Consider the following 25646-nt stretch of genomic DNA (forward strand, 5'->3'; position numbering starts at 1 on the left):
GGCGTCACATTGCATTTGCAGAGCCCCTGATGTGCCTAAACAGTAGAAACACCCCACAAGTGACCCCATTTTGGAAACTAGACCCCCGAAGGAACTTATCTAGATGTGTGGTGAGCACTTTCAACCCCCAAGTGCTTCACAGAAGTTTATAACGCAGAGCCGTGAAAATAAATAATTGTTCTTTCCTCAAAAATTATGTTTTAGCAAGTAATTTTTTATTTTTGCAAGGGTAACAGGAGAAATTGGACCCCAACAGTTGTTGCCCAGTTTGTCCTGAGTACGCTGGTACCCCAAATGTGGGGGTAAACCACTGTTTGGGCGCACGTCGGGGCTTGGAAGGGCGGGAGCACCATTTGACTTTTTGAACGCAAGATTGGCTGGAATCATTGGTGGCGCCATGTTGCGTTTGGAGACCCCTGATGTGCCTAAACAGTGGAAACCCCTCAATTCTAACTTCAACACTAACCCCAACACACCCCTAATCCTAATCCCAACTGTAGCCATAACCCTAATCACAACCCTAACCCCAACACACCCCTAACCACAACCCTAACCGCAACACAACCGTAACCCTAATTCCAACCCTAATCCTAACCCTAATCCCAACCGTAACCCTAATCCCAACCCTAACCACAACTGTAACCCCAACACACCCCTAACCCTATCCGTAACCCTAACCACAAGCCTAATCTTAACCCTATTTCAAACCCTAGCCCTAATTCCAACCCTAACTCTAATTCCAACCCTAACCCTAAGGCTATGTGCCCACGTTGCGGATTCTTGTGAGATTTTTCCGCACGATTTTTGAAAAATCTGCAGGTAAAAGGCACTGCGTTTTGCCTGCGGATTTACAGCAGATTTCCAGTGTTTTTTTTGTGCGGATTTCACCTGCGGATTCCTATTGAGGAACAGGTGTAAAACGCTGCGGAATCCGCACAAAGAATTGACATGCTGCGGAAAATACAATGCAGCGTTTCTGCACGGAATTTTCCGCACCATGGGCACAGCGGATTTGGTTTTCCTTAGGTGTACATGGTACTGTAAACCTGATGGAAAACTGCTTCGAATTCGCAGCGGCCAATCCGCTGCGGATCCGCGGCCGATCCGCTGCGGATCCGCGGCCGATCCGCTGCCGATCCGCTGCGGATCCGCGGCGGATCCGCGGCCGATCCGCTGCGGATCCACGGAACCTGCGGAACCTGCTGCGGAACCTACCACAGCGATCAAAATGTACTTGTAACGAATCTGCCAGCCGGAAGATGGCGGCGCCCAGGGAGAAGACGGACCGACTTCCGGAGGATCGGTAAGTATGAGGGGGTGGTGGGGGGGTGGATCGGAGCACAGGGGGGGGGATCGGAGGACGGGGGGAGCGGACAGGAGCACGGGGGAGCGGACAGGAGCACGGGGGAGCGAACAGGGGGACGGAGGGGGGTACCGGACAGAACGGAGGACTGGGGAGGAGATTGGGGGCGGTGGGGGGGGCCAGAACATGATTTCCAGCCATGGCAGATGCTATTGCAGCATCGGCCATGGCTGGATTGCAATATTTCACCATTTTCATAGGTGAAATATTGCAAATTGCTCTGATTGGCTGTTGCACTTTCAACAGCCAATCAGAGCGATCGTAGCCACGTGGGGGCAAAGCCACCCCCCCCCCTAGGCTGAAGTACAACTCCCCCTCTCCCTGCAGATCGGGTAAAATAGGAATTAACCCTTTCACCCGATCTGCAGGGATGCGATCATTCCATGACGCCACATGGGCGTCATGGGTCGGGAAGGGGTTAAACTATGAAAACTGCAGTTTGGGTGTCCATCTTCAGGATTGAGTGTAGTGGAAGACCTGTCAGTCCCTTTTATACTATTTCTAATGTGGTGAAATTGATGCCACTTTGGTATTGTCTGCCAATAATTTTTGGAAATATGAACACTCCTGGTTGGGTGTAAATCTGCTGGAATGGGTGTAGTGGAAGACCTCTCGGTCCCTATTATACTATTTCTACTTTTTGTGAAATTTATGCCACTTCTATGGTGTGAGGCCCTCATTTGTTTAAATGTGAATGCAACACCCGCTAGGGCCGTGGGGTACTCGGAACCAGGATGCACGACTCTTAAAGGGGTGGCCACAGCAGTGGTGACTCAGTCCGTGGCTCTGAGCGTGCAATATAAATAAGAAAGGAGAAGTTCATAAGGGATTGTACATGACACCACCTGTGGTGTTCGGCTATAGATGGCCGACGCTGCTTAAAGGGACCGCTGGGGCCGATGGTGTTGCAGCTGAGATGAATTGGCTCCCCACAGGTGGAGCGGGGCCTCAGGGCTACCAAAACAGTTTATGAGGGATGGTAGACATTGGGATGCAGAAATGAGGGTGCAGGAAATGAGTGGAGGGCACAAGGACTGTAGTTTCTTTACCTTTATTTCTGGTTGAAGGTGCAGTCTGGGGCACAAGTCACAGCTGATGATAGAGATCTGGGCAGCCTGGAAGCAATTCAGAGCCAGGTGGGGTTGGAGGCCTCCCTGCTGCGCTGTACTCTGGGTGATTGGTACTTTTAGTTCTCCTCAAGTCCCTCTCTCAGTCTGTCCACTAAGTGAAACACTACCCATATGGCAGTCAGCTTGCTACTGTTCCAGGTGTCACTCCCTCGTGGTGACTCCGGACTCTAGTATGCTGCTGTGCCTCTGGGTGTCAGCTGGGACCAGGAGACTTGCAATCTGCTGCCCTATGGATTTAGTTGCTCGGCCTGCAGTTCCCACACAACCACGGACTCCGCTGTCCGGTCTTTGGCGCTCAGTCCTGGGGTGAGCTCAGTCGCAGCTCCAATCCCTCAGGTTCTCCTCACTTGCCTCCTCTTCCTTCCTCTCAGACTCACACACTAAGACTAACTCACTAACCCTGCCTCCAGCCAGAATGTATAGGGAAGCTCCCCTAAAACAGGTGTTAGAGCTCCCACTTCAGGTCTGGAGTCTGGAAAGGTATTGCATGCTGAAATTACCTGGAAAGGGGACCCCTCTTGCTTCCAGGCATGACATCACCCCCTGTGAGGGAGGCAATGCCACTGTGGCAACCGGACTCCTGGGGTACCACATGAACACTCCTGGTTGGGTGTTCCTCTGCAGGATTGGGTGTAGTGAAAGACTTGTCAGTCCCTATTGTACTATTTCTACTCTCATGAAATTGCTGCCACTTTGGTATTGTCTGCCAATAATTTTTGGAAATGTGAACACTCCTGGTTGGGTATCCATCTGCTGGATTGGGTGTAGTGGAAGACCTGTTGGTCCCTATTATACTATTTCTACTCGTGTGAAATTGGTACCGCTTCTGTGATGTGAGGCCCTCATTTGTTTAAATGTGAACACTCCTGGTTGGGTGTCCATCTTCTGGATTACGTGTAGTGGAAGACCTCTCGGTCCCTATTATACTTTTTCTACTTTGGTGAAATTGATGCCACTCTGGTAGTGTCTGCCACATTTTTTTATAATGTGTAGACTCCTGGTTGGGTCTCCTTCATTCGTATTGCCTGTAGCAGTAGGCCTCTGAGATTGTCAGGCCTCCACTTCCTTGGATTCAACTACCCATTTAATATCCTTAAATATTTCTGACAATGGTAGTCTACGAAACTGATATTTGTGCCACCTGAGTTTGGTTCAGCATGAAATCAAGTAGAGGTGTTGCATATGGCATCAGGGCTCGAAGCAAAGGAGGCCTACACCGATCCCTCCTCCAGCTCATCTTACTGTGAAGTTCAATTGAAAGCTGTAAATGCTGTCCCAGACCCCGATACCTCATGCCTGGCTGATTGCTGCAGCACCATGCTACAATTTGTACTGTGGGTGAATTGAGGCCAATTTCCTGGTGTCTGTCCCTCATTTGGTGTGTTTTGGCAGCATTTGGGGCCATTATAAGGTGTTGTGAATGCATTTGTTTTTGCCTCCCATTGACATAGCGTTCGGCGAATATTCGTCAAATTAATCGTCGAATATTGCAAATTTGCCAATAGTAATCCGAACTGAACATTGAAATATTCACTCATCTCTAGTCAAAACTTGTATATGCGCTATTTTCAGCTTTGGACAGCAATTGGTTCCTACCTTCACATTCCCATCAGAGCTAAACTGGAAGTATGGAGACTGGCATAGTGTCACCAGCACAATCGGACAACGGCATTTAACATGATCGAGCCGGAAGTGCGTCACTAATCCCACCAATCAGCACCCGTGTCACATGATCGCGGGTCGCCCTGCTGTGTGTAGCACAAGCAATCAGATGATCGCAGCTTCTAGTCTCCCATGGAGACTATTGAAGCCAATAAAAAGTAAAAAAAAAGTTTTAAAAAATATTTAAAAAATTAAAAAAATAAACGTTTAAATCACCCCCTATTCAAAGTAACATAATAAAAAATAAATAAATAAATAAATACACATATTTGGTATCGCCGAATTCAGAATTGCCTGATTTATCAATATGTAAAAGAATTAATCCGATTGGTAAACGGTGTAACAAGAAAAAAATCAAAACGCCAGAATTCTGTTTTTTGGTCGTTGCAACATTGCATTAAAATGCAATAACAGATGATCAAAACATCGTATCTACCCCAAAATGGTATCAATAAAAACGTCAGCTCGGCCTGCAAAGAAATAAATTTTTACCCAGCCCCAGATCCAGAAAAATGGAGACGCTTCAGGTCTCGTAAAATGACGCATTTTTTTTTTAACAAACTTTGGATTTTTTTTTACCACTTAAATAAAAAAGAACCTAGACATGTTTGATATCTAAAAGCTCGTAATGACCTGGAAAATCACAATGGCAGGTCATTTTTAGCATTTAGTGCACATGGTAAAGGAAAAAAAAAAAAACTGTGGAATTGCATTTTTTTGGGATTTTTTCTTCAATTTCCAGTACACTATATGGTAAAACCAATGGTGTCGCTCAAAAGTAAAACTTGTCCCACAGAAAACAAGCTCTCACATGGCCATATTGATGAGAAAAAAATGAAATGGCTTTGGGAAGAAGGGAAGCAAAAATCAGAAACGAAAAAATAGAAAATGTCCCGGGCTGAAAGGGTTAAGGCCTTTTCCCCATTATTTGATGCGTTTTTAGTGCAGATGTGAAGCTACATTTTTTTGTGCTTTTTATATTACAGAATAGCCTTGATTATGCACTTAAAAAAGTAGCTGCAATCTTTTACGTGTGTTTTTTAAAACTGCACTTAAAAGACTCCAGAGAAAAAAAATGCACCAAAGTTCAGCAGCATCTTTAGAACACATCCACTTTGCTTGGACGCTTAAACACAGCAGCATTTCTGTGCAAAAAAGCAGAAAAAAACACAGCATTTACGCTACATGTGAACACAATCTAATGTCTACACAAAGTAGATGTGATTTTCCATGAAATCCCTGCTGAACTCTGCTGTTTTGGTGCTTTTTTTATTATAGGCTTCTTCTGAAAAAAATGCATGAAGAAAATAAACACTGTATTTTTAAACGCGGAATCAAAGCTGTAGTATTAAAAAAGCATTAAAAACGCAAGTTCAAATCTGTTAAAAAAAAGCACATTAAATATGGGGAACACCCATAAAAGAAATGGAAACATGCAATAATCAGAGAAGATTGTTATTGCATTGTGGTGAGGCTATCTGCAGAAAAAAACTAGAAAAAAATGCAGCATTTACACTACATGTGAACACGGCTTCAGTATTACATTTCTATTACTATTTTATAGATTTAATAGAATTATTATATTATTTCATATTAATTATTATAATACTTAAAATATCAATCACAACATTTTTTACGCCTCTTACCAATCCCCGTAAATAATTTAATCACTGTGATGTGAACCTTAGGCCGGCGTCACACTTGGCGTAAGACAATACGGAACGTATTATATGTCCGTACTACGGCCGTAATACGGAGAAATGTTCCCAAAATATTGATCCGTAGTCAGGGTGTGTCAGCGTATTTTGCGCATGGCATCCTCCATATGTAATCCGTATGGCATCCGTACTGCGAGATTTTCTCGCAGGCTTGCAAAACCGACATCTAATGGATTTATGTGCTCAAATGTTCGGGAAAACATATATACAGTATATATATATATATATATATATATATATATATATATATATATATGTCATTGAGACACATATATATATATTCTGTATTTATATTTAATTCAGCGCGATATCTGTGAAAAGCCGGTAATTCAATTGCCGGCTTCTCATTTCTCCTGCACAAACCCGACAGGATATGAGACATGGTTTACATACAGTAAACCATCTCATATCCCCATTTTTTTGGCATATTCCACACTACTAATGTTAGTATTGTGTGTATGCAAAATTTCAGCGCTGTAGCTGCTAAAATAAAGGGTTAAATGGCAGAAAAAATTGGCGTGGGCTCCGCCAGAGTGGTAAAGTCAGTGACTGAGGGCAGATATTAATAGCCAGGAGAGGGTCCATGGTTATTGGCCCCCCCATGGCTAAAAACATCTGCCCCCAGCCACCCCAGAAAAGGCACATCTGGAAGACGCGCCTATTCTGGCACTTGGCCACTCTCTTCCCACTCCCTTCCCACTCCCTGTAGCGGTGGGATATGGGGTAATAAAGGGTTAATGCCACCTTGCTATTGTAAGGTGACATTAAGCCAGATTAATAATGGAGAGGCGTCAATTATGACACCTATCCATTATTAATCCATTTGTCTGAAAGGGTTAAAAAACACACACACACACGATTTAAAAGTATTTTAATGAAAGAAACAAACAGGTTGTTTTAGTATTTTATTGCTCTCTCAATCCATCAGGAACACCCTCGCTTGGCAAAATAATAAACACACAATATACATACCTTCTGATGTCCTATCACGTCCCACGCGGTAATCCATCTGAAGGGGTTAACTAATATTACAGGCATGAGCTGCGCTAAACCACTCGCTCGTGCCTGTAATCCCCGGGTGCTGAAAGGAAAGCAGAGTGATCTATACTTACATTCAGTCGCGGTGATGCGCCCCTGCTGGATGTTCTCATGAACTGCAGCCTGGGAACTTTTTCCCACGCTCCAGGTCATATGAGGACATCTGTCATGTTCCTAATGGCAGGGAATTAAACACATAACACGGGCAAAAACAGGACGAGCTCTAGGGTGATGGAACCTGAGCTGACCGCGATCCTGAACCTCAACACTCAACTAACAGCAGCCGGGGAACGTTCCTGGGGGGACTCTAGACGTCTCGCGCCAGCCGGAGATCTAGCTACCCCTATCAGAAGAATCACAGACCTATCTTGCCTCCAGAGAAATATTCCCACAGAAATAGCAGCCCCCCACATATAATGACGGTGAAATGAGAGGAAGGCACAAACGTAGTTATGAAAACAGATTCAGCAAAATGAGGCCCGCTTAAGCTAGATAGCAGAGGATACAAAAGGTGAACTGCGCGGTCAGCTTAAAACCCTTCAAATACCATCCTGAAATTACTTGAACTCATGTGCCAACTCATGGTACATGAGTGGTAATTTCAGCCCACTAGAGCAACCAGCAGCAGAGAATTACATATCTGCAAGCTGGACTAAAAACATGAAAGCAAACATGAAACAGGGAAATACAGACTTAGCTTGTCTTGAAGGCCTAGGAGCAGGTAGCAAAGGTAACAGAGACACACTGATACATTGATAGCCGGCAAGGGAATGACAGGAAAGCCAGGTTAAATAGGAAACACCCAGCCTCTGATGGACAGGTGGAAACCAGAGACCGCAACCCACCAAAGTCACCCAGTACCAGCAGTAACCACCAGAGGGAGCCCAAAAACAGAATCCACAACAGACATCCACCAGGGGGCGCATCACCGCGACTGAAGGAAATGTAGGTCAATGACCTACATTTCCTTCATTCGCCGGGGAATTACAAGCACGAGCACAGCTGCATTTGCAGGGCTCCTGCTTGTAAATTATTTTAACCCCTTCAGATGGATTACCTCGTGGGACGTGACGGTTCAACAGAGGGTATGTATCTTGTGCGTTTATTGTTTTGCCAAGTGAGGGTCTGCAAATGGATTGAGAGAGCAATAAAATATTAAAACAACCGCTGTGTTTATTTCATTAAAATACTTTTAAATCATGTGTGTGTGTGTTTTTTAACCCTTTCAAACAATTGGATTAATAATGGATAGGTGTCATAATTGATGCCTCTCCATTATTAATCTGGCTTAATGTCACCTTACAATAGCAAGGTGGCATTAACCCTTCATTACCCCATATCCCACCGCTACAGGGAGTGGGAAGAGAGTGGCCAAGTGCCAGAATAGGCGCATCTTCCAGATGTGCCTTTTCTGGGGTGGCTGGGGGCAGATGTTTTTAGCCACGGGGGGGGGGGCAATAACCATGGACCCTCTCCTGGCTATTAATATCTGCCCTCAGTCACTGGCTTTACTACTCTGGCGGAGAAAATTGCGCGGGAGCCCACGCCAATTTTTTCCGCCATTTAACCCTTTATTTTAGCAGCTACAGCGCTGAAATTTTGCACATACACACTACTAACATTAGTAGTGTGGAATATGCAAAAAAAAAAGGGGATATGAGATGGTTTACTGTATGTAAACCATGTCTCATATCCTGTCGGGTTTAGGCAGGAGAAATGAAAAGCCGGCAATTGAATTACCGACTTTTCACTAACACCGCTGCGTATTTCTCGCAAGTCACACTGCTGGTCCGTGTGGAATCCGTATTTTTCTCGCCCCCATAGACTTTCATTGGCGATTTTCTTGCGCAATACGCTGACAAACGCAGCATGCTGCGATTTTGTACGACCATAGAACGCCGTATATTACGGATCCGTAATATACGGCTGATAGGACTAGACCCAATGAGAATCATTGTGCCGTATGTAATGCGAGTTTTACGGACGTAGTTTTTGCGCTCTTACGTCCGTAAAACACGCATGTGTGACGCCGGCCTTATTGTTATTCGCTGCTTGCATTATGTGATATGTTAATTTTATTATAGCTATCTAACTTCCTGTGATTGTTGTACCTCTATTTCCGCTTTAGTCATCATGCAATGCAGGGCAATAACATTGCACCCGGCATTAGTACTGAGACTTGTGGTTCTGTACAGCCAGAAGTTGAGGGTTCATTTTTGGCTAGCTAAATTTGCTAGCAGGGCTGCTCCCTACTTATACTCCTGAGAGTCAGTTATAGTGAATATTACCTCTGGTTAACTGCAGCTTGTTTTGCCATTGTTCAACCTGTGTTATTCCTGTGCTGACTTTCGACATTTCCTGACTATTGCTGTGTCTTTCAATTTTATACCTTGAAGGCTCTACTAGTTCTGACCCGGTGACCTAACCACTCATGTCAGTTGCACCACCAGCCAGCGACTACTCCGAGTGCTCAACCCAGCCCCTGTGTAAGACCACATCCATGTACAGGGATTGAAGGATGAAGGCCAGAGCTCCCCTGGAACCTGATAGGCTTTGCCTAGCCTGACTATCTGTGGTAGTGATTTTTGAACTGCAGGCAATCACTGACAGACCCTTATAACAGTTTGTTGAAAGAACAGAAAACATTTAAAGAGAACCTGTCAACAGGATTTAGTGCTATGAAGTAAAGATATGGTGCATGGAGGGCAGCGTCGGCTGGACGGGCAGTTTAAAGCACCCCAATGATATCCCCTGAAGAGTTTAAAACGAAACGCGTCGGGACAGTAGGGGAGGACATCCACCACCACCAGTACAACTTAAAGATACGGTGTATTATGGTCTGAAGCGGGTGAGATCGTTCTTTAATATAAGTTTTGCATAACCAGCCAGAATTGATGGATTCTTAAGTGGGCCTAATAAGGTTGTTGAACAGTCTCGGGTAGACTGAATACTATGCAATTTTGGCAAATCTGAATTCATTGATGTACCCCGGACTGCAGTGTACAAATGTATATGGTCCCTGCTGCTGAACTGGGATCACAAAAAAATCCCTGAGTAGTACTATGAGTTTTAGGTACCCATTAGCTATTGAAAGTGGGTTTACACACCTATACTATAAGGTATCAGTACTATAGGGGTTTTTGCGCTGTTGGATCCTATTGATTATTTTTGAATAGGACGTGATATAATATCAGAAATCCAGTACTACATTGTTGTTTGATAAAGATCTACAGCGCTATTCATATGGTTATTTGTATGTTTATTTGTGTTATGCACCTTGCACTATTATTGTGAATTTTTGTTTTTGGCTTTTAATATTATGAAGTAAAAGTTACATTTTATCGTTTATTAGTTCTATACATGCAAATTTAGGGATAATACCATCGGCTGTATTTATATGGCAATAATTGCACTATTACACTGATTAAATTGATGTGCGCATACACTGACTCTGGATCCATTTTATTGAAAGCCAGACGTAGAAACTCACAATGCACATGCACTTTTCAATACAATAAGGCCAGGGTCACACTACAGCGTAATACGGATGAGTGACATGTGATAGAAAATCGCACAGCACTCTGACCAGTATTCTTATATGGGGCAGCTCACATCCCGGGTTTTTTCCTCGGCCGTTTTCAGTGTGCGAGTAAAATGGCAGCATGCTGCGATTGTCACCGACACTCGGCCGAGACTCGTCTCACTCGCACCCATATAAGCCTATAGGTGCGAGTGAGACAGCGCACATCACTCGGATATCATCCGAGTGATGTGCGATATACGCTGACCCCAGCAATGGAGGAGATGGAAAAAGTAATTTCTCCGCCTCCTCTGAAGATGTGCTCCGAATTGCTCTGTGCCAGAGGCTCGGAGCACAGATGCATGACACTCGGCTCCCGCTCGCAGCACAGCAGGAGCCGAGGGTCATTAGCATATCACATCCAATGCTCTCACATCGGATGCAATACGCTAGTGTGACCCCGGCCTAATGGTGGTGGAGTGAAATTTCTACACTGGAAGCAGGTGGAAGGGCTGGAGCAGAAGAAGATCCACCCCACTCAGGCCTGCCCCGATGCCCAGAAGATGTTATCAGAAGAAAACTTAAATCCATGATTAAAAATAACCACTGATCGAATTCCTTCACAAAAAGGTTTCAATTTAATCAGTGTAATAGTGCCATTATGGTCATACCTTTACCTATAGTACTAAATCCTGCTGACAGGTTCTCTTGAAATACTTTTACCATAGACCAATGTGTTTGCATCATATAAGGAATCACACAAATTTTCATCTCTGGACATCACTAATATAATTTGCAGATATTTATCTTGTTGTGATGGTTTCAGATAAACATCTTGTACATGAAAAGTTACTGATCGAGCATATTTAACAATTACATTCTGGCAATAAGTCATAGAGTGTTGGATGAACAAGTCACTCTAGTGAAACACATCATTTTTGGCAAGAAAAGTAAACACTTTGATATCAATCCAGTTATTTTATCTGCAGGGTGTTTGTTTTGGTCCTCTTATTTTAGAAGAAACAATGATGACTGCAGATGGTTTTTACTAGTTCACTTGTTTTAATTAAAGTGGATCTAAAGCCAAATTGGATAAATAATGTTTAGAATACATCTTTCATACAAAATGATCATTTGATCAAAATACAGGTTTTTTTTAACCAGAACATGATTTTCCCCTACACCACAGAGCTACTACGCAACGTCTTGGGGGTGCATTTCCCTATGATGTTGCCTATACACCTGAATGTTCATTTGACAGAGAGCTATCTCTGCAAACTTATCCCTACCACAAAAACATTCAGATCATTCAAATTTTCACATGATTTTAATGGAAGGAGGGGAGTAAGACACTAACAGACAACTTTGTTCTCCTCCAGACCTCCCAAGAGGCATCTTATCTTCCCTCAAAACATAAATGTCGGGTGTATAAATATAAACTACTCGATCCTTCTCTTCCGCAATATCTTCTGTTGAGTGAAGTTCGATGGTCTCCCATAGATATCAGTTTGTCAGCCAGCTTCAACAAGACAGCAAATGTGTTATACAGGATGAGGTTGGCCCTGCAGGAAATACCAGATACACTCAAGCATAACAGTTACATTTCAGTGATGCACACAAGCATAGTGCATAGCCCTTTAAGGCAGTTACAGTTTTCATATGGTTACCATCTGGATCACTGGAGTAACTTTTATAACTTGTCTTCCTAAACTCTATGAGCTCATGCAGACGTCCGTGGAACTCGGTCCGATCACGGACCGCAGTGAACAGACTGGCCACGGGTCTCCCGACCCAAGCATGACAGCTTCAGATATTTCTATAAAGCATGACTCTACCTGGGAAGATGGAATGGACTCCTTCAGATCCACTTAGGTCACTGATTGGCCTCCGCACTGTCAATGTGACATTAGCTGTGCAGCCAATGTCAGACATCAGGAAGTGCAGCAGAGACTCAGGGGTGGACCCGAAGAATGTAAGTAAAGCATAGTTTGTTATTCTATTAATATTTTTTTTACAACATCTAAAATCTAATATTTAATTATTGTGTTAGTATTTTGTAAATCTTCCTTTAGTTTTCAACACTGCCTGAATCCTGGGCGTGCTCTCTATCAGATTCAAGCATGTCTTGACTGAAACTTGATCCCAGGTCTCTTCCACACATTCATAAAATTGGGGCATTCTGATCGACTCACTTGTATACAGCTTTTCCTTCAACTCTACTCACAAGTATTTGATTAGGCGGAGGTCTGGGGACTGTGGAGGACATTTTAGCACCTCTACTTCACTGTCAATGAACCATTTATTTACTAATCTCGACAAATGCTTTCAGGTCGTTGTCCTGCTGGACCACTATTTTTCTGTTTTCATACCAATAGTACTCTAGTGTATGGAGTAACTTGGCTTGTAGGATACATATAGCTCAGCATACCAGCCACCTCTATTGCTGTGTTTGTCACACCAGAATTGATAAACCTTGTGATCAGCCTACTTGTTGACTTCAATATTTTGCCTGGATGTCCACCTCTTGGCTTTTGAATGGATGGATGGACTTCAATTCATATTTTTCCAACTGTTATGGCACTCACATGATGCAGTTTGGCACTTTTCTTGTCAAGAGACCACTATCGATCAACTGAAAGATGCTGGTTTTCTTTTCTTGGGAAATCTTATTCATGGCTGCTCCTTGATTCAAACCATTGACCTTTTGCTTGGAAATCAACCTATTAACACATTGATCTATTAGGAAATGTAAGAACTGGTTATAATTTGTAGTACAAAGGAAGAAAACCACCACCAGCAGCAAAACAGTAACAATGCAGTGACATAAAATAATCTGCACAACTAATCATATGCAAAATAGTTGAAATTTAAATCTATGTATGAGATAGCCAAGAAGGTTTTGATTCTAGCGATGTGTCACTTTCTAGGCCACTTCCTATAGTTTTGATGAAATCACTGTTTTTCAGCAGGAGTTTAATATCCATGTTGGAACATGCTGCTGAAACCCCTGCCCTGCAGCATGTGGATGTTTAGGTTTCAAATTGCTAAAGGTACCTTCACACTGAACAACTTAACAACGATAGCGATCCGTGACGTTGCAGCGTCCTGGATAGCGATATCGTTGTGTTTGACATGCAGCAGCGATCAGGATCCTGCTGTGACATCGTTGGTCGGAGCTAGAATGCCAGCACCTTATTTCGTCGCTGGCTCACCTGCTGACATCGCTGAGTCGGCGTGTGTGACACTGATTCAGCGATGTCTTCACTGGTAACCAGGGTAAACATCGGGTTACTAAGCGCAGTGCCGCGCTTAGTAACCCGATGTTTACCCTGGTTACCAGTGTAAATGTAAAAAAACCAAAACACTACATACTTACATTCCGGTGTCTGTCGCGTCCCCCGGCGTCCGCTTCCCTGCACTGTGTCAGCGCCGGCCGGCCGTAAAGCAGAGCACAGCGGTGACGTCACCGCTCTGCTTTACGGCCGGGGCTTACACAGTACAGGGAAGCGGATGCCAGGGGACGTGACAGACACCGGAATGTAAGTATGTAGTTTTTGTTTTTTTTTACATTTACACTGGTAACCAGGATAAACATCGGGTTACTAAGCGTGGCCCTGCGCTTAGTAACCTGATGTTTACCCTGGTTACCTGGGGACTTCGGCATCGTTGGTCGCTGGAGAGCTGTCTGTGTGACAGCTCTCCAGCGACCACACAACGACGAAACAGCGACGCTGCAGCGATCGGCATCGTTGTCTATATTGCTGCAGCGTCGCTTAATGTGACGGTACCTTAAGACTGCTTCCCCTTTGTTTCCAACTTGTGTTTTGCTGCAGTCAGCTAGTAGGTAATTATCTCACTGCTGAGATCCATGAGCAGGGCTCCCTTCTATATAAACCCCAGCAGACTGACTCTATCTGCCAGTAGTGTGCTTAGCTACCACTAGCCTCTCTCACCTTGCGCTGACTTGGCTCTTATCTGACTACCTATTTGCCTCCCGAATTTGCCCTTGATGCGACCTCTTAACATCGACCCTTCTTGATGACCATTCCTGCCTGTGGATGGCAGCCATTCCATGGTAACTATCCACAGGATCCAGCTGCATAGCCAGTTACATGTAAAGAGATTAAAGGGTGTTGGGGTTTCTCTTGAATCTGCCTTATGCAGTGGATTGTGCCAATTCTCTCTGAGGTAGCCTTCTTGAACTTGTGGTCTTTGTCAGAAGCAACAAAGAGATTATCACTAGATGAGTAGTATACAGTGGGTTTGGAAAGTATTCAAATACCTTTACATTTTTTTATCCTTTGTTTCATTGCAGTCATTTGGTAAATTCAAAAAAGTTCATTTTTTTTCTCATTAATGTACACTCTGCGCCCCATCTTGACTGAAAAAAACAGAAATGTAGAAATTTTTGCAAATTTAATAAAAATGAAAAACTGAAACATCACATGGTCATAAGTATTCAGACCCTTTGCTCAGACACTCAAATTTAAGTCACATGCTGTCCATTTCCTTGTGATCCTCCTTGAGATGGTTCTTCTCCATCACTGGAGATCAGTTGTGTTTAATTAAACTGATAGGACTTGATTTGGAAAGGCACACACCTGTCTATTTAAGACCTCACAGCTCACAGTGCATATCAGACCAAATGAGAATCATGAGGTCAAAGGAACTGGCCAAGGAGCTCAGAGACATAATTGTGGCAAGGCACAGATCTGGCCAAGGCTACAACAGAATTTCTGTAGTACTCAAGTTCCTAAGAGCACAGTGGCCTCCATAATCCTTAAATGGAAGTTTGGGGCCACCATAAGTCTTCCTAGACCTGGCCATCCAGTCAAACTGAGCAATCGTGGGAGAAGAGCCTTGGTGAGAGAGGTAAAGAAGAACCCCAAGATCACTGTGGCTGAGCTCCAGAGATTCAGTAGGGAGATGGGAGAAAGTTCCACAAAGTCAACTATCACTGCAGCCCTCCACCAGTCAGGCCTTTATGGCAGAGTGGCCCAATGGAAGCCTCTCTTCAGTGCAAGACATATGAAAGCCTGCATAGAGTTTGCTAAAAAACACATGAAGGACTCCCAGACTATAAGAAATAAGATTCTCTGGTCTGATGAGACGGAGATACACCTTTTGGCACTGCTCATCACCTGCCCAATACGATCCCAACAGTGAAACATGGTGGTGGCAGCATCATACTATGGCGGTGTTTTTCAGCTGCTGGGACAGGACGACTGGTTGTCATTGAAGGAAACATGAATGCGGCCAAGTACAGCGATATCCTGGATGAATACCACTTCCACAGTGCTCTTGACCTAGGACTTTGCCGACGGTTCACCTTCCAACAAGACAATGACCCTAACCACACAGCTAAAATAACAAAGGAGTAGCTTCAGAACAACTCTGTGACCATTCTTGACTGGCCCAGCCAGAGCCCTGACCTAAACCCAATTGAGCATCTCTGCAGAGACCTGAAAATGGCTGTCCACCAACGTTCACCATCCAACCTGAAGGAACTGGAGAGGATCTGTAAGGAAGAATGGCAGAGGATCCCCAAATCCAGGTGTGAAAAACTTGTTGCATCGTTCCCAAGAAGACTCAAGGCTGTACTAGCTCAAAAGAGTGCTTCTACTCAATACTGAGCAAAGGATCTGAATACTTATGACCATGTGATATTTCAGTTTTTCTTTTTTAATAAATTTGCAAACATTTCTAAATTTCTGTTTTTTTCAGTCAAGATGGGGTGCAGAGTGTACATTAAGGAGAAAAAACTGAACTTTTTTGAATTTACCAAATGGCTGCAATGAAACAAAGAGTGAAAAATTTAAAGGGGTCTGAATACTTTCCGTACTCACTGTACCAGCCATGTAGTCCTCCGTATTCATGAGCTCTGTTTCGCCTCCATCTTCACCATTGAGTGGCAGCTTTCCACCTATGCACAGTGTACACAGAAAGTTGTCAATCAATGGTGTGGTCGGGTGACAGATTCACTTTAAGTGATATTTCTAGGCAGTGGGTTACTCTACGAGACAAGAATGGGGAAACATAATAAAATAATAAGTACCTGGTCTATAAACAAGCGACACTGCATAATGGGATACTGACACTATAAGTCTGTTGCATATTTGTAGGGGATTTACATATCAATTCTGTTTTGTTTCTTCTATATTGGTGGTCTATGTGAAAACTGTATGCCATGGGAAAACCTTTATAATGTACAATCAATGACCTGAACTGCCCTAATAATATGGAATTTTACATACATAATACAATGAAAAACAACATCAGTAAATTAATATTTCCATCAGCATAACTATCTTTAATTTAAATAGTCTTCTTTCCCATATTATCTCCTTAACATCTCAAAATAAACGCTAATAAAATCTTTCATCGTCTCTATCATTTTAATATAGATCGTTCACTGCATTCTCAGCAATCGCTCATTAATGTATGAGGTAATGTTAATATAAAATGGGGACAGTTTATGTGATACAGATGCAGAAGAAATGCTTTAAGTCGTGTTTAGACTCAGTATATTAGTGGTGTCATTTCTCATTCTGTTACTGCTGACTCCACTGCATTTGCTGATGTGTTACCTCAATACAACATTTATCACCTATGACTTATGTTTTACTTAAAGGGATTGCATTAGGTCTCTTATTTAAATCTACAGTTGGTAAAAAAAAGTCTACACACCCCTGGTAAAATGTCAGGTTTCTGTCACGTTAAAAAATCATACCAACAAGACTGATTTTAGAACTTGTCCACCTATTCAACTTGTTCAGACAACAGTATTTTTGGTCCCAGTGCGATCCGACAAAATATCGGATCGCACTACTGTAGAACCAATATTAGTCTAAGGGGCCAATTTTATTGCTCAGTTTGTCAGAAGAAAAAAAATCCCAGCAGGCCTGTATTTGATCCGATATTTGGATTGCAGCCGGCCATGCAAGTCAACCAGTCAATGGAGATCGTCAGACTGCATTCTGAGTGCAGTTCGATTTTCACAGACTGACAGGTTGGCAGATTGCTGGACACACTGGGGGTAATGCTGGACACTGGGGCAGATTGCTGGACACACTGGGGGCAATGCTGGACACTGGGGCAGATTGCTGGGCACACTGGGGCAGATTGCTGGACACACTGGGGCAATGCTGGACACTGCGCCTGTGCGGCCGCCCGGCTTGTGAATCCCAGCCCCGCACTCTGCATAATGCATAACACACTGCGGGGCTGGGATTACCAAGGTGGGTGGCCGCACTCGCCGCACAGGCACAGTCTGCAAGCCTGGCTGTGACGTCAGAGGGCCAAAGCTCTCTGCGCCTGCACCAAACAGCGATACACAGCGCAGGCGCCGGATTTCATGGGTAAACAGCGCTGAGGGGGCGGCGCCCTGCGTTGAGTGACGGCAATGGGGGGGGGGCGCCAAACTCGGGAACAGCCCCGGGCGGCAAAAGCTCTAGCTACGCCAGTGTACATATGGCATATCAGTGTACTCAGGAGACATTGCACAACAAATTGTATGGTGCAATTTCTCCTGCCACCCTTCTGAAAATTAATTAAATTGGGGCTAAGATAACATTTTTGTGGGAAAAGTGTTTTTTTATTTTCACAGCTCAATGCTATAAGCTTCTGTGAAGCTCATGGGGGTTCAAGGTGTTCAGCACACAACTAGATTAGTTCCTTGATGGGTCTAGTTTCCAAAATGAGGTGAGTTGTTTCCACCGTTTAGGCAAATCAAAGGCTCTCCGACACGGCGTCCACTAATGATTCCAGGAAATTTTGAGTTAAAAAAGTCAAACGGCGCTCTGTCTTTTCCAAGTCTCTGCCATGCGCCCAAACAGTCGTTTTCGACCAGATATGAGGTATCCACATACTTAGGAGAAGTTTCAAGTTTCAACGCTCGAGTTCATAGGAGGACATCCAGCAGAGGGCGCATCACCGCAACTCAAGGTAACTACAGGTCACCCTGCTTTCCATTCATTCCCCGGGGTTTTTACAGGCACGAGCACTGCTTTAGCAGCTCCTGGCTGTAAAATGATTTAACCCCTTCAGATGGATTTACTTCGTAGGACTTGACCTGAGCGACGGAAGGTATGAGATATTGTTGTTTTTTTATTTTTCTTTTGTTACAGAACGAGGGTCTTCAGATGGATTACCAGTATAATAAAATATTACAACAACCTGTGTCTTTATTTCATTAAAATACTTTTAAATGTGTGTGTGTTTTATTAACCATTTCGTACTATTGGATTAATAATGGATAGGTGTCATAATTGACGCCTCTCCATTATTAATCTGGCTTAATGTCACCTTACAATAGCAAGGTGACATTAACCCTTCATTACCCCATATCCCACCGCTACACGGGAGTGGGAAGAGAGTGGCCAAGTGCCAGAATAGGCGCATCTTCCAGATGCCCTCAGTCACTGGCTTTACCACTCTAGCGGAGAAAATTGCGCGGGAGCCCACGCCAATTTTTTCCACCATTTAACCCTTTATTTTACAAGCTACAGCGCCCAAATTTTGCACATACACACTACTAACATTAGTAGTGTGGAATATGCAAAAAAAAGGGATATGAGATGATTTACTGTATGTAAACCATGTCTCATATCATGTCGGGTTTGGGAAGGAGAAAGAAAAAGCCGGCAATTGAATTACCGGCTTTTCACATATCTCGCGCTGAATTAAATATAAATACAGTATACATATATATATATATATATGTGTGTCTCAATGACATATATATATATATACATACATACTGTATATATGTTTTAACGAACATTTGAGCACATAAATCCATTAGATGTCGGTTTTGCAAGCCTGCAAGAAAATATCGCAGTACGGATGCCATACGGATTACATACGGAGGATGCCATGCGCAAAATACGCTGCCACACCCTGCCTACGGATGACATACGGATCACTATTTTTGCAACATTTCTGCGTATTACGGCCATAAAATACGGACCGTATTTTCATACTCTGAGTGTGACGCCGGCCTAAGGGGTGCAGTTTTTAGTATATTATCACTTTTGGATATTTCCTGTCATATACACCCGTCAAAGTCACTTCAAATGTGATGTGGTCCCTAAAAAAATGGTTTTGTAAATTTTTGGGGGAAAATGAGAAATCGTTGGTCAGTTTTAACCCTTCTAACTTCCTAACAAAAAAAATTTTGCTTCAAAAATTATGCTAATGTAAAGTAGACATGTGGCCCAGGCTTTGCCCTATATGATAGGGGATGTAGTGGGCACAGCCAGGGCCAAGGGACCTAGGGGGCACAGCTAGGGCCAGGGGACACAGCCAGGGCCAAGGGACCTAGGGAGCCAGGATGGTGCACATTATTAAATAAAGTGGGCCAGGATGAGGGAATTAAAGGGAACCTGGCAAAACAGCAGCATTTACCTTTTTATGAGCAAGTTCCCTGCCTAATGAGCCCTGTATATAAGATACAAACAGCCGCACTCAAGTCTTTGCGTTTTTATGTAGAAAGTTTTGTTGCTTTATTCACGTGCATAGACACCACCAAATAATTTTCAAAGAAAACAAGTGCTTGCGGACAACAGGGTTAACGTTTCGACCAGACACGGTCTTTTTCAAAACCTCACTGTAAAACAAATATATAGTATAAGTGTGCTGTACAGATATACATGTGTAAAAATACAGGTGGGCAGGTGAAATATACTGTATACACATATGTACATGTAACAGAAGAAAACCAAGGATTTCCGGTCAAAGTATACAAAAATTACAAAAATACCAGACAGCTCTCTACACATTAGATATGGACTAGTTTCAGTCCAAGAAAGGTATAGCACGGTCTTACCTAAACTATCATGAGCACATAAAAGTCCCATAGGTGCAGGTTAGAGCAGGGACCATACAAAAGAACGCACTATTACTGAACACTATTTGGGAAGAAGATACATGCAGGTAAAACTGTTCAAGCCGCCATAACAGTGTACTGACCTTATGTCAGGAGAGTAAATAGGGAAAAAAATATACAGGAGGAGAATTCCAAAGGGCTAGAGGGAAGAGAGGAAAGACCATGGGTAAACATACAGTAACTGACAATATATCTGTAAAGGAAAAGGCAACGTTATGCTGTGAATAAGTAATATTACCAGCTCCAAGTTGAGTTCAGGGGGTAGAGTGTCCGTCTCATTGGTGGTGCAGCAGCTAATGCGGTGAGTGGTAGCGCTTTAAATAGAGCGCTGGTAATCAAACATCCGGCGCACAGCTCCTGGGAGCTGAAGTGGAGGCTTGCAGAAATGCACATGTAGCGATCCGGCATTGTGGCTGTGCAGAGAAAGAACGGCCAGGGCATGCGCGATGTGCACCCGGCACCAGAGTTGTCTGGCGCTTGCGCAATGGGGCTGTTGCCGGTGTTATAGTGGTAATGCCGAGAGATAGTATAAGATTATGACTATGTGTTGGTCTGCAGTAACAGAGGGCCGGGGCACCATGAGCTGGGCATTATAGGCATAAAAGGGGGGGGGAGGGCTTTGCACTCAAGAGACAGTGAGAGGGAAAAAAAATAAAAGAGAACAAACATCTGAGAGAGAGGAACAAAGGATTAGAAACAGGGGGGCAAAACCAAGAAAAAGGAGGAGAGGAAGGAGTACAAAAAAAAATTGGAACAAAATAAAAAATTAGTGGGATGAAAATAACAGTAAAAAAGTAATAAACTAAGGAAAAAGAATGGAAAAAAATTGGAAAAAAATAGGATTAAAAATAAATATAAATATAAAAATAGAGATAAAAATAAAAATAGGACCTGGTATGGTATGAGAGAAGAAGACTGTTTAATAAGAAATACAAACCAGATACAAGGCAAATATGCGAATACTAATAATGACTCCAAAAATCATTGAAAATAAAAATATGAGCCCTGTATAACGTTTGTCTGTAAAAATAAGGTATATAATAAAGCATTTATTTTGTTCCTGTTTCCTATGATAATGAGGGCTTTGACTAGTGTGCATGATTGGAAGTTCAGAAGATGGCTTCCGTTCATGTGCAGTGAGCGCCTCCTGAAGTCAGGAAGCATTCACCTGGCTGCAGAGACGCAGAGACGCTGCTGAAATGTGCTGCATGAGTTCACATGATTTTCAAGGGCTAGCAATGATGATAGCTCCTACAAATTATGTTATCCCGCCTACAGGTAGGGGGTCAGCTTCCATCTTCCCAAGGTCAGTCCTGGTGTTGCACCTGGTATATCTCCTTGGTCTCTCCTCGGATCACGGTATTGTTAGCCGCTGTTTATCAGAGGTCGGATTAGGTGAGGCTCCTAGTTACGCTCCTCAGGGCTTTCAATAGGCCCCGTCACAGTGCACAGTGGTTCCACCACCCAGACCATTACAGCAATCACAGTAAGGATATATGATAAATTAATCCCCCAAAATAGTATCAAATAATAGCTCAATCAAACAGTGGGGTATAGAGCATAAATGAGACTGTGCAAAAGATGAAATATACTTACTGGCATCTAGAACCTAGAGACCCTCCAGGCTAGGGAGAGTTAGGCAAGATAGCAGAGCATGGTGAAGCAAGGGGAGTACCCCACATGTATCGCTGTGTCAAGCACAGCTTCTTCAGAGGAAGTCCCCTGACCAGTTGTGCTTGACACAGCGATATGCGTGGGATTTTCCCCTTGTTTCACGATGCTCTGATACCTTGTCTAACTTCCCCCAGCCTGATGGGTTCTAGGTGCAAGTAGGTATATTTATGCTCTATACCCCACTGTGGGATTGAGCTTTTCACCACAACACATGATCTTATTATCTATCTCTAAAGTGGGGCACACATGAATAGCAATGTCTTTTCTATACCATTGGGCACATATGTGTTCATGAGGTTTTCATCAGTTGATTAGTAAACTGTGACAATTGTTCAGCATTTCAATTAGCCTAAGGTGGTAGCCTAAGAGGACAGTGTGAGGGCACAGTATGAAGGGAACTGAATGCAGAGGGAGAGGTAGTTCGAGAAGATGGAATAGTAGAGACAGTGCAGTATAGAGGAGACCCCGTGTTAAGGGACAGTGTAAAGTAGGTCCCAGTATTGAAAGGAGAGGACAGTGTGGAGTCATACTTTGGTCAGAAAGGATAGTCAAGGTTAATTACTCATGCATACAGTTTGCATAGATATTTGTATTCAGAAGTTTTATGACACTGTTATTTTTAAGGGCATCTTGTCGAGATATGCAGCTTAAGACCGGAGAAGATGGAAATCTGCAAGTGTGAGCTGTGGGTGTGAAAAGTTATCATGACATTTGGAAAAGATAGAGGAGAAAATAAAGAGAAAGATTCCAATGAGAGGAGATCTATAAAGTAACTGGATGTGCTAGGAATTATAGGTTTATGCAAAACAATTGTATATAGGGCTGACCTAACATTACAATTGATAGTTATACGAAGCTTAGTGCTTTATTCATGTACTGATTGTGTTTCTGATAATGTTTTAATTTAGTGATGATGGTTATGATGCTGTATTCATGTACTAATGGTGGTTCTGGTAACATATTCATGCACTGATGGTGGTTCTGGTGATAAATTCCTATTTTGATGGTGTTTCTTGTGATGCATTCCTGTACTGATGGTGGTTCTGATGATGTATTCCTGCACTAATGGTGGTTCTAGTAATAAATTCATGTACTTTTAGTGGTTCTGGTGATGTATTTCTGACATATTACCTGACATCACATTTGATTGCTTCACTAAGCTGGGTGTTGTATTTATGTACTGATAGTGGTTCTGTTTATGTATTCATGTACTGATGGTGGATCTGGTGTTGTATTACTGTACTGATGGTGGTTGTTTATTGACATTTTTAGAGTTCTGAAAAATAGCTATGTGCACTTACTTGGCTATTTTTGGAATTGATGACTATTGCCTCTTATACAGGGAGGAAAGTAACTAAAAAAACAGCTTTCACATAAGGAGAACCAATCACACGTATTATATAGTTATTTATTTGAAATTTCTTGATGTAATAATACATTACTGCTTGGGGGGAGATCTGTGGCTAATTTTACTTTCTTAGATAATATCAAGTGATCACTGAGCCAGCTGTTCTTGCGGGAAAAAAATGCCTGCAGTTGCTGACTGTAAGTCAGCATAAAACTCTACACCTTCAGTGCATCTTGGGATCCTTTGCATTTTTTCCAACCGCAAAGATTTTGTACATGTGACATTTTTTTCATGCATATTACCATAGATTTTCCTGTAGAAAAAAAAATTGCATGAGCAAAACACATGTGAATAAAAGAGGCCAAAATAGGGGAAATAGCACATGTAAAAATGTTCCTATAACAGATAAGTAAAAGTCTAAAAATTAGTTGTATTATGCAGCAAGATGTTTGTAAAGTTTATGGGGCATTATAAAAAGTACTGCTTACAGTTTGCTTTTCTGGGAAGACCTTATTATTAGTATTAGTTTAAGTGTTTTTGGTGATTTTTCAAAAACAACCTGCTTTATGTTGGTTGTATATTTTGGGGTCTTTCCAATAGGCTTTTCTAAAAATGGGAAGTGTCACGGTTCCCACCGTGCTGCCACCAATTTGTCACGTACCCAGTCTCAGCACACGTCTTGGGGTTGCGCCTGCAAGGGTTAATCTATCTCCCCTCTCTCAGTCCAGCATTCAACCTCTGTCCTATGCTGCAATGGGAGCATAAATAACACACCGACCCAGGCCACACACCCGCTCATACACGCTGCCACCACTCACCGACACACGGGCGATGAGTCCCGGAAATATTACTACTACTGTCTGCCAAGGCTCACACAGTTTAAGGCTATGGATTCTTTAGGACATACAAGGTTCAACTAGTTAAAGTTTTATGCTTTAATACAAAAGGTACAGTGCTTAAAATAAAAAGGTTATAAAAATATGGTAATAAAAAGGCATACAAATATGCAAAACAGTTATAAAAATAAACAGGAGAAAACTAACAGAAATAGCTAACTTTGTAGTCTGCTTTCTGCTCCCTGAGGGGGGGATGAATATGGACTGGGGCACAGCAGCTCGGCTGCCCTCAATCTGTGAACAACTTTGTATACCTACAAGCCTAATTTATAGAGTTAACTTGGAGGTCAGATTTCTAGAACAGCCTCTCAGGTTAATATTACAATTGCTTGTTTTTTATTGGACCACGGCAGCTCCCCCAATGAATATATTATTTCCTCTGCAATTCTCTGGGTAAGTTCTCACAGATAGGTAGTGTCAGGCTGTAATTGACATCTCCCTTCAAAAGAGCTAGAAGGTGTGAAATGTTTCCCCTTCTTCCTGATTCTCAGCAAGACCCCCTGGTGAGATTCGAGACAGTAGACTGCTTGCTCCGGATACCATATGTTGTGACCCCCCCTGTGAGACCTGCAGCCTTCAGGACAGATGTTAAATTACTGCAAGTCACACAATAAACCTATACATATCTCGCTACACACATATAGACCTATACATATTTCACTACAGGAAGAAAGCATGTTTATTAATGATAAGCAAGCACTAAAATTCTCAGATGCTCAATACTTGACCTGATCAATTCCTAATGTTCGGATACTCATTTTGAGTACAGTGCAAGCAATTGTTGCAATCCACCTTTCGTGTCACCCTATTTCCACATATATTGTTAGATTACGAGCAGGGCCCTCATTCTTCTTGGTATCTGTTGATTTCTGTGATTATTGTTATTCTGTAATGTCTTTTATTGTCTGTACAAGTCCCATCTAAAATGTAAAGTGCTGCCGAATATGTTGACGCTATAGAAATAAAATTATTATTATTATTATGAGTGTAATGAGAGTCAATAGGAAATCAGAGCATTTTTTCGACAGACCCTACAAGGAGGTCTGGCGGGCAGTGAAAATGATGAAATGGGTGGAAAAAGTGCTGAATAGAAGGAGAACAGCATGGGGAAAACCCCTAGAAGCATCTCTGACTCCCAGATCGCTGCTGAGAACAATGGTGCAACACTTTTACTCCACTTTAAGGACTGATAATAAAACATTCAAAATATTTGAGAAATTGGAGTTTACAGGAAAAATGTTAAGAAAATGTTTTCCTGCATAATAATGTGTATATAAAGCAACATTTAAAAAGGATATAAAAAATGAAAATTCAATTAAACCAATTTTTTATAAAAAAAGAAATTGGAAATTTCGATGTAATTTATGATGAAAACTAGAACTGCCAAAAATTAGATTGAAGAGGGACTCAG

General features: G+C 42.7%; 1 protein-coding gene across 3 annotated transcripts in view; it reads left to right on the forward strand.

Annotated features, from left to right (window-relative positions):
- LOC143815531 (uncharacterized) overlaps positions 1-25646 on the forward strand; it is a 176344-nt gene that overhangs the window by 133697 nt on the left and 17001 nt on the right. The window contains exon 1 of one of the 3 annotated variants that reach the window (XR_013223766.1): positions 12058-12403. The exons of the other annotated variants lie outside the window; for them this stretch is intronic. The gene's annotated coding sequence lies outside the window, so the exon portion shown is untranslated. Of the gene's footprint in view, positions 1-12057; positions 12404-25646 lie in introns of those variants that run through there. 3 annotated transcript variants of the gene reach the window in all.

Source organism: Ranitomeya variabilis, chromosome 3 (genome assembly GCF_051348905.1).
Source record: "Ranitomeya variabilis isolate aRanVar5 chromosome 3, aRanVar5.hap1, whole genome shotgun sequence".
In the NCBI taxonomy this organism is placed as follows: Eukaryota; Metazoa; Chordata; class Amphibia; order Anura; family Dendrobatidae; genus Ranitomeya; species Ranitomeya variabilis.